Source organism: Pinus tabuliformis, chromosome 6 (assembly GCF_031772625.1).
Source record: "Pinus tabuliformis cultivar Carrire ecotype Pingquan chromosome 6, CPIR1, whole genome shotgun sequence".
NCBI lineage: Eukaryota > Viridiplantae > Streptophyta > Pinopsida > Pinales > Pinaceae > Pinus > Pinus tabuliformis.
The window spans coordinates 1100695905-1100701904 of record NC_142292.1 but is presented as its reverse complement, the minus strand read 5'-3'; the positions used below and the strand labels follow the sequence as shown (position 1 = coordinate 1100701904).

At 36.6% G+C, this 6000-nt stretch overlaps 1 pseudogene; it reads right to left on the bottom strand.

The window, feature by feature from the left end:
- Positions 1-1393: 1393 nt before the first annotated feature.
- On the bottom strand, positions 1394-3036 carry LOC149262765 (uncharacterized; annotated as a pseudogene).
- Positions 3037-6000: the final 2964 nt, after the last annotated feature.

The window sequence follows — 6000 nt, the reverse complement described above, 5'->3', positions numbered from 1 at the left end:
AGTCAGATATGCTTTAGTATTAACAGTAAGGTTAGCTTTGCATAGAAGTCAAGGCATTCAGAATCCAACATATGTAGAACACACCAAACACATAGAAGGTCAGTACAGTTTACAATATATGAAGGAAATTAGAGCACTGTTAGTAATTTCTAAGTAATCACATATTCATAACACTGTAGATAACAGGAAAAGAAAACACAGAACATTCATCACATTTAATTCTTCATGATTTTTGAGAAGCAAAGCTGGTACTGTATTACTGAAAATAGAGTCTTTTACATAAAGCCAAATATCAGAGCTTTTTTCAATAAATTTACAACCCCAAGTACATTTCTCTTTCTCCTATATATAGAATTCTTTACAAAGCTGAGATTCCTCCTCCAACATGAGGGGAACTCAAATTCTGCTTGCTATGACACCTATTCAAACTTTAACTAACTATTAAATACAACAACTGCTAACTGGAAGTTTAGAAACCTAAGACAATTAGGAGTCTAACTCCACATCATGCTGATAATAGCATTTATTACAATAAAAACTCGTCCTATGACAAGTGGTTCCCTTCAGTTTAGCTTGGTGGATATTTAAAACTCCTTGCTGGCCCTTAATGTCTCATCTCCTTTACTGCTCCTGAAAAGTAGGAAGTTGCCCCTGTTTTTCTGCTTTGGTTTCCTCGAGGATATTTGAAACCAATTAACCATGTTGTTTTTCTTTGATTACACAAAAGCATATTGGAGTGCCACGTTCTTGATGTGCTGTAGACCTGGCTCATGTACATGTGTTAATACAAAACTTGTCTAATGCTGCCTGAAGCATCATGAACCAAACTACCTATGAATAATGACCATTTTATAACCCATAGCTTTAGAACTCGTATATGTCCTTCCTCTACTTGTTCTTCCTTTGCTGGATGCTCATACTTTGTTAATGAAACTCTTTATAAATCTCTTTTCAAAAATATTTTCCTTTTGTCACTCACAATTGATCAACCGAATTATAACGTGTAGCTATAGCAGTTTCGTAGCGCGCTACGAAACTGCTGTGTAATTTCAAAAACACAACTTTAGGATCAAAATTTTATTTCTTGAGTCTTTCTTTTTTCTGCAATGGATTTTTCAACTTTTATGAAGCTATCCAAAATGAATATATGAACACCATTATTCAAAGGTAATCTTTAATAGGTAATTCATCAAAACTTTGGACTCATCCTTACTTTCTTGTGTGATATCTTTTAGCTACAGATGTTCTTCATGCTGGCTTGGTTACTCTTCTTTGGACTACTTCTCCTGTGGATTGTTCCTATATTCCTTCTTTGACCTGACCCTTCCCTTTCTTTTGGTACACCCCTCCATGGAATTCCTGCAACGTGACTATTAAAGAAGTCTGCACCGTCTCAATCTCTATCACTGCCTTGCTTGCAATGGATGAGTAAAATATATGGCCAAGAGTCTGCAAATGAAGTATCTGAGAATCCAATTTTTCTGGATGAATTGTTGGTGGTGTTTGTTATAACAGGAGGCCGATTTGATTTCAGGCCAAAAACACCACAAAATCCACCAGCGAAACCACCAAGAGCTCTGATAAGATGTTTCTGAGATTTGGACCACTTTGAGTTACGTCATTCAGGAGCAGTTGGGACAGTGAATTGAACAAGATATATCCACATTCTCGGTCTAAAAAAAAATCAATAAACATACCAACTGTGTGACCAACGAAAAGTAACAGAAGAAGAAAAGGAGCTTCACTCTTTCTACCTTTTGCCAAGATGGCAAAAATTTGCATTCCCATACCAGGCGCTCTTGAGAATATGTGTATGTAGAATGGAACACGATACAGGATACTCGTGAAAATGCACTGGATCAAGACCACTGGAAAACTAAGATGAAATCCATTCAGATAGAAAAATTCCTGTCAAACATGTTTTGCAATATACACCAGTTTAGGGTCAATTCCAGAGTCTTTATCAACATCAGGCGATTCTCAGTGCCATTGGCTTTATGAACCACAGGACCTGCACCAGGAACCCACCGAGGAATAGGCATGGCAAGCACACCCTTGTTCATCATCCCGATTAAGAAATTGTCTTTGCGCATGATACGCATTACAACATCATGAGCTGAAAGATCTTTGACAACACAAAGTCGCTGAATGCTTTGAAATTAGACGGTCTTTTCCAACACAGATGACCAGGAGATAGTTTGCATTTACCAATCTGTAATTTTGAGGCTATTCTTATAAAAATCGCGGATCTCCAGTGTGTCTTTCAGCTGGGCGAAAAATCTCAGAAAACAGAATATCTAGTATAATGAAAATATCCCTAAAAACTAAGCTCAAGAGTGTTTACAAGGAATACTTTCAGACTGCCCCAAATCCAAAGAAAACATGCAAAACCTAGAAGGACATTTCCCCGATTGCTCTGATACCATTTCGAAAAGCCTAGTTGAACAACCAAAACCGTAGAGCAAAGTACAACTGCGAACATGTGCCAGCACCAAGACACCTAACGACCTAATGATGAGGATAAGCAGTTGGATATGATAAACGAAGTGTATAAGCTGACAACTATTGATGTCAACATAGCGAATTTTGATAGATATGACAGTTGGGTGAGATTTTCTATGAATCCGAGCGAATCCCCGATTTCGTAGTGCAGCCAGTGTAAAATCTGGGTTTTGCGCTACGAAAATGCCTAAATAGAGTTTATGCGCTATGAAAACTCCTAAACAGTTTCGTAACACATAAGAACCTTCGAACAAAGCTGATACATGGAAACTATGTGAGTTATGAGACCAGTGATGAATGAGAATGGATAGTTGACCTTTATTTAACCATCCCACCCAGACTCCTAGGACTTAGAGACTAAAGCAAACAAAAAATTAAACCTAGACTAGCACCTAACCTTTACAATCAAACTGATGTGAACAATTTGGAAATTGTTTCTTAAGTGATAATAGTGGCTCCACTTGGGATAGTTTGCTCTTGTAGTACACTAAGAACTCACACGTCCAGTGCTTCATCCTTTATGATAACAGACATTTGCTTGACAAGCATCCCCTTCAAGCTTCTTGGGACTTCACCTCGGGCTTGAGCTTGATGATCATTGTAGGAGAAAGAAATCTATATCTACTGAAAAATTCTTAGTCAACCTTGAGCTTATTTTCATTTTCCTACCTACCTACCCTATCAATTTCAAACTTCTTTCAGCTCAATCAATGTGAAATTTCCAATGTAGCCAATCATTTGTCTTATCTGATATTTGAATTTTTTGACTGAATCGGAGTTCAGAGAAACTATGATATTGTGATGACCACTACCACTGAAATTGCCTCTGATTTTCATAGAAAAACTGAAACACTGGGGAGTAAAACTCTTCCATGTATTTAGCTATATGATCCCAGAATACATGATCAGCTTGATGATTCTCATAACTTTCTGGTTGTACAAACTGATCTTCAATAACAATGTACTATTCCTCAATCACGAAAGAGAAAGGAAGCAACACCCTCTCCTTGTGTTCTACCATAGAAATCGTTTGAAAAGAATGATCATAACCATGAATACTATATGATTGAATTTGACCTTGTAAACCTTTAATGTCTTTCTCAATGTCCTTAGCAACTTCATCCAAAAATTTCAACTTATCTTCTGTCTTGCACTCAAATGATTTTAGATACAAGGACAAGGACAAAGAAAAATTCTCATCTATTTCTTCATTAATATGATCATCATTCCATTGTTTAAAACCTTGAATTGAAGGAGAGTTTGCCACCAAATCTGTTCTATGTATCCATTCCTCCAAAAACATAAACCAAAAGTCTTCAAATGACTTAATAGATTTAGCAAGAAAGCTTTCAATCCACTATTTACATTTCCCTTGAAATGAATCATAGAACAACATAATGCAAACATCCTCATGTTTGACTCTAAGAAGCTCGGTAAAATCACAGAAATCTGATATATGCTTCAAAGTTAAACTCAAATCTTCTCCATTGAATTTTGGACCATTCCTTAGAAAATATGTGTCCTTGGGAAAATGATTTGGGAAACCATGAATTCTCGAAAAATTTATGCATGCATACCTTGAAATAAGAATGGTAGCATCTGGGTTGTTCATAACTCCAGAGGAATCACCATGAAACTATGAATTTCGAATTCTTCAACAATGGAGTCACCAAGGTAGTTTTGCAGCCTCGAAAAGTCTTCTGAGCCCCTGCTACCTTCAGAAGTTCAGTCTCTTGCTTTTGGGAATGAATAATCTTCAGGCTCTCGGTGGACGCACCAAAATGTTATCTCAAAATCAGTCCCTGGAAGGCTGCTAACCAGGAAGACCTTAAGTGACTATTTCAAGCCTACTTTAGGCTGAGGCTTAGCCTCCCCAACCTCAGAGGGCTCTCTCAAAGGATTAATGATTTTTTATTATGATTAAGATGGCTAACTCCTTGTGAAACAATGATAGAAAAATGAGAGTGGTGGAAACACAATTAGAAAGTATCCATTGGGCTTATGGAGTCAAATATGCTTTAGTATTAACAGTAAGGTTAGCTCTGCATAGAAGTCAAGGCATTCAGAATCCAGCATATGTAGAATACACCAAACACATAGAAGGCCAGTAGGGTTTACAATATATGAAGGAAATTAGAGCACTGTTAGTGATTTCTAAGTAATCACATATTCATAACACTGTAGATAATAGGAAAAGACAACACAGAAAATTCATCACATTTAATTCTTCATGATCCTTGAGAGGCAAAGCCAGTACTATATTACTGAAAACAGAGTATTTTACATAAAGCCAAATATCAGAGCTTTTTTTCAATAAATTTCCAACCCCAAGTACATTGTTCTTTCTCCTATATATAGAATTCTTTACAAAGCTGAGATTCCTTAGAAAATATGTATCCTTGGGAAAATGATTTGGGAAACCATGAATTCCTGAAAAATTTATGCATGCATACCTTGAAATAAGAATGGTACCATTTGGGTTCTTCATAACTCCAGTGGGATCACCATGAATCTATGAATTTCAAATTCTTCAACAATGGAGTCGGCAAGGTAGTTTTGCAGCCTCTAAAAGTCTTCTAAGCTCCTGCTACCTTCAGAAGTTCAGTCTCTTGTTTTTGGGAATGAATAATCTTCAGGTTCCCGGTAGACGCACCAAAATGTTATCTCAAAATCAGACCCTGGAAGGCTGCTGACCAGGAAGACCTTAAGTAACTATTTCAAACCTACTTTAGGCTGAGGCTTAGCCTCCCCAACCTGAGAGGGCTCTCTCAAAGGATTAATGATTTTTGATTATGATTAAGATGGCTAACTCTTTGTGAAACAAAGATAGAAAAATGAGAGTGGTGGAAACACAATTAGAAAGCATCCATTGGGCTTATGGAGTCCAATATGCTTCAGTATTAAAAGTAAGATTAGCTCTGCATAGAAGTCAAGGCATTCAGAATCCAACATATGTAGAACACACCAAACACATAGAAGGCCAATAGAGTTTACAATATATGAAGGAAATTAGAGCACTATTAGTGATTTCTAAGTAATCACATATTCATAACACTGTAGATAATAGGAAAAGACAACACAGAACATTCATCACATTTAATTCTTCATGATCCTTGAGAGGCAAAGCCAGTACTGTATTACTGAAAACATAGTCTTTTACATAAAGCCAAATATCAGAGCTTTCTTTCAATAAATTTCCAACCCCAAGTACATTGCTCTTTCTCCTATATATAGAATTCTTTACAAAGCTGTGATTCCTCCTCCAACATGAGGCGAACACGAATTCTGCTTGTTATGACACCTATTCAAACTTTAACTAACTATTAAATACAATAACTACTAACTGGAAGTTTTAGAAACCTAAGACAATTAGGAGTCTAACCCCACATCATGCTGACAATAGCATTTATTACAATAAAAACTCGTTCTTTGACAAGTGGTTCCCTTCAGTTTAGCTTGGTGGATATTTAAAACTCCTTGCTGGCCCTTAATGTCTCA